The sequence below is a fragment of the Pteronotus mesoamericanus genome, unplaced genomic scaffold (assembly GCF_021234165.1).
Source record: "Pteronotus mesoamericanus isolate MK-2021 breed Mesoamerican mustached bat unplaced genomic scaffold, CSHL_Meso_final contig_82, whole genome shotgun sequence".
In the NCBI taxonomy this organism is placed as follows: domain Eukaryota; kingdom Metazoa; phylum Chordata; class Mammalia; order Chiroptera; family Mormoopidae; genus Pteronotus; species Pteronotus mesoamericanus.
The window spans coordinates 1680901-1690828 of NW_026555265.1; the positions used below are offsets into that span (position 1 = coordinate 1680901).

Consider the following 9928-nt stretch of genomic DNA (forward strand, 5'->3'; position numbering starts at 1 on the left):
TGTTAAGATGTTTCAGGATCCCTACTCAATCATTCTATATTTTGTCCGTGTTTCTCCACTTGATGTTATCTGATCCCTGTATTGGCTAAGACATCAAGATTTTCATCCAAATGGTGAATGAGAGTGCTGGCCAAAGAAGGGAAGGCCAACTCTTGTGTTTTGCCACTAAAAGCCTCTTCCAGGTTCTGATTCGTCGAAACATCAGGGTAAAGTCATATCAACCTCCATGGAAATAACTAACTTTGTATCTTTAATTCTTTATCATGTCTACAAGGATATGTTGAGAGGCCTTCTGAAATCAAGGTATACAATAGCCTGTTAGGAAATGAGATATGTCAACATCACTTAGCCTTACTGAGGCCTTATTTGATCCTAGGGATCAGCACTTGTACATCCAGGTGCTTACAAATGATGCCTAACATGGCTGTCATGCCCTTACCTTTTAAAAAAATTGCCCATTTCCAGTACTTGGTGTGACCCCCCCCCCCCCCCTACCCAACAACCAGCATTAGGGTGACCACTCATCCCTGTCTGCTTGGGACTTGTTTGTCTCCGGTTTTAGCACTGCGAGTCCCACATCCCCAAAGCCCTCTAGTCTCAGACAAACCTGGACAGTTGGTTACCCTAAGGTCCAGCACTGAAGAGGTCATTTGCATGGAAGCCCCTGCAACTCATGTCATTCATGATTGTCATAGGAAAGTGCAGAGTGATGTTGAAGAAATTGCAGGGGCTGGAGCCAGGCAAAGTTCTGAGAATGTTCTATGAAGGGGGAATCCATGTGCATGGAGACCTAGAGGGTCAAAGCCATGGCACAGCTGTTACACGGCAAGTCTGTGGGGAGGTCCTTCCTGGGCTGGCTGACAGAGATTGGCCTGTGTTAAAAACAGCATTCCCTTTTAGCCATTTAGGTAGAGGAACAGGGGGAATTTTTTTTTTTTTGTAAAAGTTATATATACACTTCATCCTTTATGTTGAAGTTTAAGGGAATTATTGCATGTACTGACTATATGGTTAAAATTTAAACTTAGTATAATTGTCTTTCATTCCACAGCTTTACATTTATTTTAACGAATAACTCGTACTAAGAATATAGGCTGCTTACATGGTTTGGGCTTAAAATCTTCTAAAAATATCCTTTACAATTTTTTTTTGTCTGTATATTGACATAATTCTCCCACCTTTCTTTGTTCATTTGAATCTCTTTTTATTTCTGTTTGTCTGTTTTTGTTTTTATTTGTTGTGTGGTTATTTGTTTTTGTGAGTCCTGAGCCAGCCATCTTCTTAAGAAATATGTTAAGGGTGTTCATTTTCAATAATAAAATGCATTAGTTCTTTCTGTAAGTGGTGATATTATTGCATTTCAGAATTCCAGCCACCTTGACTACTGACCGCAGGCAACTTCCAGCTGGCTCATGTCCGAGTCCCCAGCACAGATGAGCTTCTAGGCCTAGATTGCAAACACACTCCAGAGGGAAAGCTGAGCACCTGCAAGGAACATTTTTTTTAATGTGTCTTTACTTCCATGAGAGGGCGCTGCTGTGGAGGGGATGAGGCTGATGTACATCCTGTGGACTATACAAGGAGTCACGCATGGAACTTCTGTTGCCAGATTTCCAGTTTGTTCTAGAGTCATTTTAGCTCCCACTTACTGAGTAGCCACACATGCCCGCCCCTCCCCCCGTGACTGCGGCAGGGGCTCTGTGCACTCTCAGAAAAGCCCACCGTCTGTTGCACCAAGGAAGTGGGCAAAATTACATCAAGTGGGGGGAGAGAGAGAGTGAGAGCGTGCTCAATTGTGGAAAACATTACAAGATGTATTTTGGTAAAAGGCAATTAGCAGCAATTGTAGACTTTTTCAATAGAAGAGGAAAATAGTATACTCTATTGATTCATTGCACATTTACAGAGGAGCTGCTACAGACATGAATTTTGGAGGCCCTGAGGAACCAAGGTGGCCCAGGGCACAGCCCCTGCACAGAGGAGCCCAGGCAATGAAGGTGACTGCACCCTCCTCACTGACCCCTACACTCAAGAGTCCTTCCCATCACAGAGCTCCAGGGGAACTTTCCAATCTCCTGGGGGTGGGGCAGGGGGTCGTCGCTGGTCCAGGGTTTGCTGAAGATGGTGCTGGTTTATGGGAAGGCTGTTTCTAATGACACGCTGGGTCCACAGTTGAGCCCTTTCCTCCACTCCTGGACCGTGGCCTCCACCATCTTCTCCCTCAACCTTCACACGCCTTTGAAATGTCATCGTGTGTCTCACCCATGCACGGCACCGAGCCAGACCCTGTCTCCGCTAAAGCAGAAGAGCTGCAGCACAGCAGCCCCTCTGTCACCAGGGCCACCGGCTATTGTGGCTACTGCAAACTCACGCTGAAAGATGACTTCTTTCTGGCTTATGAACTCATCTATTAAGAAATTTAAATCAGACCTTTAAATATTTAGCAAATTATCTTTACTGAGAAAAAAAAATTAGGCAATTGAGATAGTGGTAAAAAACTAAGGTCTGACAGCTACCATGATTGTGGCCCTATTTCCAGAGTAGCAGGGTCCCTGGCTCTCGCCATCTGTACCCCCAATAAGTGAAAGGGGTATGTGTGTGTGAGAGACAAAGATAGAGATAGAGAGAGACACAGAGACAGAGAGAGAGAAATGGCCTCCTCCCTGGGCATTGTGGTTGTTCTCACCACAGTGGGAAAACTGGCCTCACAGTTAAGCGGCACCATCACAGAGTGGCAGAGCCCAGGCAGAACTGAGGCTTCTAGGTGGGTTAGATTTCTACTTAGTAGTGAGGCTCAGGGTAACCAGACTAGGGTGGAGGGAGAGCCTCTGGCAAGTCATCAAGTGGCACTCACATAGCGCCTCATGTGAGCTCGAGGAAACATCAACTGTTCATAGTAGAGACAGGGCAGCGCAATGGGAATTAGGGCCTAAGCCCCTCTGGCATCTACCCTAGGTCACCATGTACCCTCTCCTGCCTCTTGCCTCAGCTTCTCTGGTTATTACCTTTTCCCTAGACTTCACTTTGAGCTCAAGGACAGAGGGCTTGGGAATAACAAACTGACTTTGAACTTAGATTTCATTATATCAGAAAGTAAATAAACCTTGAACTGTTAGTTTTGGATTTTTTTACAAAAAGATCATGCTGCCATTCCCTTTCTCTACACTATTCTGATTGCACATGGTCTCTGATGGTTTAAATTTTCCTCGGTAATCATTCCCTATTCCTCCTTAAATGTGATGCTCCCACATTCCTTTTAGTTAAATACACTATTCTCTGTTCACTTCTCAAAAACGTACTGTACTTATTTACATTGAGTTGACACACAGGGTCTGGCAGAAGTAAGGCCTGCTTGAGTGTGGTTGGTAGGGTAATAATTTGGATATAATAATTTATAGTTTTAATTTGAACATTTCACCTAAAATGTCAAATAGTGTGCTTAAGTAGGATATTGTTATATTACAGAATTAAATGCTTTTGATTTGGTAATAGAAGATTTTGTAATAAAAAAGGAGCATTATTTGTGCTGGACCCTGTATTTTCCAACAGCAGTCAAATGACATAGGGGCTCTGGGAGCACCGCTCTCTTCTGTGGGGCACTACTGGCTTCACTGGGAGCTGCTGCCTGTGCACAGGTACTGCTGGACCTCGGCCTGGCTGCTGGGCACTGCCCTCTCCTGCCAAGTGAGGCCATGGAACACCCAGGCCCGTAATGAGTTCTGTACAGACTGTTGGGAAAAGTCTCTTTGCTCTTCTGTGTTAGAGGCTGTCAATGGGCATCAAAACAGGAATACTTGAACTTCCTAAGATCCTTCCTGACAGAACTCTCTTTAGCTCTTCTTATAAAAGGACTCAGATAATGAGTTCAAAGCAGAGCCTGGCCAGGAGACAAATTTGAGTGACAGGCGCTATTTTGTCGTGCCTTTGACCACAGAGGAGGCCTCAGTACCAGGCAGACCTGTTGGTCCCACCTCTACTCCAAGAAGGTGGGCTCTTTCCCAGGAGGCTCCCCACTCCTCCTGCAGATGGTATCCTGGGGACCCAGCCCACCAATCTGCGGACATGCAGAAACACAGTGTGGGAGGCAGCTGAGGCCCTAAGGCTACCCAGGACCTACTATCTATCTATGTAACTGTGCCACTTATTTTAGGAAAGAGAGAGAGAGCTCCAACTTTAAGAAGCCATGGGACATTTACATTGGAAAAGAAGTCACAGCATGCTCATCAAGTGGCAAACTAATATTTATGCAAATCAAATGGGAATACAACAAAATGTATATTGGTGTGTTATTCAAGATCCATGTTGTTAATAGAAATAAATCTTAAACACACATTTTAGGATAATAAGGTTGAGAGTAGAGATTGTGAGAGGATTAAGAGAAAAATGACCTTTTCCTTTCATTGTCTTTCATCTGTGTCAATAGGGTATGGCTATAGGTAATTTTAAAGCACCAAAGCTTGCACTGTTTTTGGGACCACTCCAGGTTTCTGTTGGGGGAAACCCATCACTAGGGAGTGCAGTGGGGGCCGTGGCAGTGTGGAGTAGGAGGAGGAGGACAGGATACAGATCCTGACTAGAATTCTGCCTCCACCACTTGTCTCCTGTGCAAATCCCTACACAGAACTTGTGTTATAAAAGATTGAGAGAAAATTCAACTATGGGGTTTCCTGATTGAACGCTATCTTGGTCTGTATTCAATCTATTATTTGACCTATTTAAGTATTTTCATTTCTATTTAAATAATCATAGTTTACTTTTTAAAATGTTATTTTAAGTTTATCGATTTTTTTTAGAAAGAAAGAGAGAGAAACACCGATTTGTTGTTCCACTTATTTATGCATTCATTGGTCAATTCTTGTATGTGCCCTGACCAGGGATCAAACCTGCAAACTTGGCATATCCAGGCGTTGCTCTAATCAACTGAGCTACCCAGCCTAGGTAAAATAATCATACTTCTCAATTAAAATTTTCTATTTGATTTTTTTTAATTAAACCTGCCTCTCCCCACCCCCTGCCCCTGCCATGTTTTGTCGTTTCTATGAATAACATGGCTAAATTCAATTTATTAGTTGGACAGGCACCTACAAGAATCACACTTGGAAGAAAGGACCATGAGAGGCCTAGAGAAGAATGTTGTCCCTAGCGAGGTCAGCTGAGCTTGGCACTGCCCTGAAAGAGCCCTTGTGGATTGCTAAGGAACAGGACTCCACAGTTACAAAGGTTTCTTCCCATTCCCTGAACACAGTCCATAATTCTTCATTGCTTTACTTCGTCACCTTATTCCTCCCAACCAGACAGCCATACTCTTCTTTTTACCTGTCTAAGTCTTGCCATTCTTCAGGGTCAAATTAAAAATGTGTACTCATCTGTGAGGCCTTCTTCCCTCTCCCCTGCCCACCCTCAGCCAGGAATGGTTTTCCTCTTCTCTTGTGAAGGCCTATTGCACATGGTTCCTCTTATGTACCACTGATGATTACTGGGACCACTCCATGATTTCATGGCTTGAAGCAAAATGAAAATGCAGAGCTCCTTGTTCAAAAATTGTTAAGAATTTCAAGACGGCTGTAGCAGAGCATTATATCCAGCACATGGCCCTTTTTAGTGCCCCGGCACCAAAAAACAAGACACATGTGTCTGGTCAGCCAGCCAGATAATTACACCTGGACACTCTAGAGGGGACTGAGAGGCCCATGAGCAAATGCAATCATTTAAATGCTCATTCAAATCCTCTCCTAGGGTACCTCCTGAACTGCACGTTTTCCTGAGCCCATCTAGCGCTCCAGTGCTGAAGCGCCTACATGCCTTGCTCTCCACCTCTTAGCACTTAGGTGAGGGTTCTGCTCCCAGACCCATGCAGGCATTCTGATCTATGCATACTATCCGTATCCCTGAGTCCTGCTTCATTGATTTCCTTGGGTTAGCCACTAGCACAAGAAACAGAGAAGAATCTATTGGTTATTTTTCACAATACCTTCATCTTCCTTCCTTTCTGTTCCTCCTGTTACCTCAGGTTGCTGACATACAACTCTTCTTTGCCAGCATGTTGGTGCCAAATATGAAGTTGCATTCTTCCACCTGTTCTATTTCTTCTGAGTGGTAATATAGGTGCTTGCCTGATGTCAGGAATGTTGAGCATACTATCTTATTTAATGCTCTCAACATTGAAGTATGCACTACTATTATTATGTCTTTTACAGATGTGTACAACAACTCAGAAGTTAAATAACTTGACAAAGATGATAAAGTTAAAGAGCCCTTTACTCTTAGCTACTGGGGTATATTGCATAAATAGGCTAATTGAAGGCAAAGATCATACCTTAGTTACGCTGTACTCTCTATGACACCTCTTTGTGCTTTCAATACTAATGTATTATTGGGATTACTAAGAACTCTTATTACTGATAGCTCACTATGTGCCAGGCCCTACACTGAGCATAGCAAGTATAATCTCTTTAAACCCTCAGCACATTACTACCAGCCAGGTTTTACTGCCCATATTTAACAGATGAAGAAACTAAGGCTCAGCAAGATTAAATCTCGAGTTAGGTCACATAGCTAGCAACTAGCAGCATCACAGTCTGTCTTGGCTCTAAACGTGAGGCTGCTCAACAAGCTAAGCTGCTCCCATGCCCTTGGCCCCCACCACTCTGACCCCTCTCTGTCTTACTCACCCTTAGCTTCCAGCTGTATCAATTCTCCCATTGCTTCAGTCTTCATTAGAATATGAGTCCTGGAGTTTCAATTGTTGCTTAATGCACTAAATGATTTGGCTGCCTCTTGCACAATCCTAGTGCAGAAAGAAAGTTGCCCATATTCTCTGTCCTGGCCCTATGCTCAGCACCCTCTCAATTTCAACTTGTCATCTAATGTCCTAACAAGAACATCAGAAGCAAAGACTTTCCATGTCCCTAAATATTTTCTAGAGATCAGACCACTAGTATAGAAGAAACGGCACTAGCTGAGAGCCTTGCTGAATTCAGGATGAATGAAGACTTGATCCTCTCTTATAGGTCTTCTACTGGCTCATGTATGTTCCATCTCAACATTCAAGAAGTCTAATCAAGGCAATCTATGGAGAAGAATGGCTTCTCTATTGGTTGGTTTCATTGTTAATACTTTTAAGAGTTCAGATAAATCTCCAGAAACCAGGAGAAATTCTCCTGTCCTACAAGTAGAAAATGCCCTACCTCCTTTCGTAGTAATTGATGAATTGTCCTTCACTTGTGCACACATGTGCACACACAAGTGCACATCCACTTGGATTGCTATGCAATTCATTTGACTCCCAATCACAAGATGATTCATCCTATTTTTTAACCACTGATGCCACCCTGGTCTATGTTAATAAGATGATGAGGTGGTCTCAAAACTAAGTCACCTGAGAAGTAACTGAAGGAACAAAGATGATCAAAGTTGAAGGAGGTTAACAGGATATAACATGGTTGTCTCTAAATACCTAAAGCCCAATGTATAGAGCAGGAAGTTGATTTAGTCCTTCAAGGAGACTCAAGACCCATTGGTAAAGTTACAAGGTAGGCACTTGTTGACTCAACATGGAGGAAACTACTTACTTCCTAGTTACTAGAGCAATTCAACAATAAAATGGGCTGCCAATGTGGTGAAAAGATTTCTGTATCTGAATGTCCTCAGGAAGAACACCAGACACTGGAGGGAGGCTCTGAGTGGAGTGAAAGACTGGCATAGAGCCCCTCAACAATCACACATAGGTCTCAGTCTGTGCTGGTCAGGAAGTAGGTGCTCAGGATTCAAGATTCAAGATGACATAGATACTTCTGTCTTCTGAGAACCCTTTCAACTCAGAGATTCCGTTCCTCCAGATTTAATGTAGGCTGAGGATAGGACCACAGCTTATACTCCTCCTGTATGCTCATAAAAGCTAAACATAGTACTGTGGAGCCAGACCCAACAGTAAGCATCTGGAAGGCAAGAAATATACCTTCCATCTGTAATACTTAGCATCTAGCAAAATGCAAGACATAAGTTTTGAAGTTAATGAATATGTGTCCCGAGAATACTCAATACAAGTCAATAAGTGGGTCCACCTAATCTACAATATTGACTCACTTTTGAAAGACCCATTGCAACTCCTGTAATGTACATGATGGATAAAGAAGTGCCCAAAGTTACTAAGGTGCAATGGGTTACTTAACTCCAGTGGCCTCATTGTAACCATACAACCCTTGGATGGTAAGGACACAGCTCTTCTGAACATCTCCATGTCCAAGGACCCCAGAGAGTGGACCATGGGTCTCATTAGATGATGATGATTTTACCTCTCATCTTCCTTCTTGTCTGAAGAATGTCACCAGCCTGGTTTTGAAGATATCAAAAGTTAATGACAGAAGCCAGCAGGAGAGAGAGATGTGATTCTCTGCATTGACTAGCAGTCCTCTGGAAAACATTAACCAGAAATCATGTAATCATTTACTTTTTATTTACTTTCTAAACCTGAAGTAGAAATAATTTCAACACCAGCTGAGCCCTCGCTAAAGTCAACAGGTAAAAGTCTCTTGTGCAATATTGATTCCCGTGTATTTTTTACTGACTAAAATTATGTGGGTAAACAAGTTTTTAAAATTCTTTTAGTTGTTAACCAAACTCAATCCATTTTCAAATTTTTTTCACTTTTCTTCAAATACAGTACACAGTCATTTTTCCTGTTGGTAAGAATAGTGACTTGCTCACTTTTAGGCAGTGTCCAGCAGCAGACTCCTCAACTTTCCTTGGGCCCTATATTCATTTGATTTATGGTTAACAGAGAAAAAGACATTGGGCTAAATCCAGGCTCCGCCTTTGTGTGCTGTGGTCAAGTTCCAGAATCTCTCTGAGCCTCTGATTCTTCTTCCATAAAGAACAGAAGATGAGAACAATACAGTTCCCATGGAGTTATGAGGATCAAAACGCAATGACAGAATAAGGAATTAACATTAGCTATGATGACGCTGTTTATCTGAAGAGGAGCCATTCCAGCCTCAGAAATCTCAAATCTCCCCATGCTTTCTCTAACCCTAAAATGATTCTCTCTTCTAAGAGACAGACAATTAAATGAGTGTCAAAGCCACACTAAACAATATATAGTTGGAAGTCCTCCAAACAAAAGAGAATGGAAATTTTCCCATAGTTTCTTATGTGACGATGAAAAGCCTGCTACAAGAATCACTGTGTTTTTGAGGTCAATTGCACACATAGAATCACCAGCCAAAATGGTAAAAGAACTTTCTTTGAAAGAGTAGAAAGTTTTGATGAAATACAAAATTTTTTTTTTCTATTCTGGGTTTAGATTATACCTCTTCCCCAGGGCTGGGACTAGGGTGGCAAGGGAGAGACCAAAGACACAATGTTTAAGGAGGTGCAACCCTGCAAATGAGCGCCTCCTTAAATTTTGCACCGTTAGCGTCTCCCTTGTTCCACCCTAGTCCAGGCCCTACTTTTCCCCATTTATCCCCGCAAATGCATTTCTTTTCAGGGCTTGGATTTTCAGATCCAGATCATGGTTATGAGGGAAGCATTGGGAGAAAGTTGGAAGAGCCCTTTCTCCACCCAAAGAAAGGGAGTAATCACCTCTGGTCACTGTAGTTTAATAATTTTTACCATGATACGCTCAGGTTCAAATCTCCCAACTTCAGTGCATTGGCACTGAGTACAAAGGGCTCTTCCAAATCATGTCCAGGGCACCTGGTGCTAAGATACCCTCACAAGAAATCTTACATGTCCTTGGACAAAGGTAACTTGCATTCCATTAAGCGATGTTTTACATTAGAGAAATAAATTCCAGTCTGTTTCCACAGGACAAATACTCTACTTTCATATAACTTATAGTTCTTGACTAATCAAATGTTGTTGGACCAAATGAGTCAACATGAGCTCCTTCAGGCAAGACGATATCTTCTCATCACTCTGCTTCGAG

General features: G+C 42.6%; 1 long non-coding RNA gene across 1 annotated transcript; it reads right to left on the reverse strand.

Annotated features, from left to right (window-relative positions):
• Positions 1–1098: 1098 nt before the first annotated feature.
• LOC129079971 (uncharacterized) lies at positions 1099–8368 on the reverse strand. Its single transcript, XR_008530119.1, has 3 exons — positions 8295–8368; positions 6672–6787; positions 1099–1485 (listed from the first exon to the last, which is right to left on the reverse strand). It is a non-coding gene; the product is annotated as an uncharacterized LOC129079971 (long non-coding RNA).
• Between the last annotated feature and the right edge of the window lie 1560 nt (positions 8369–9928).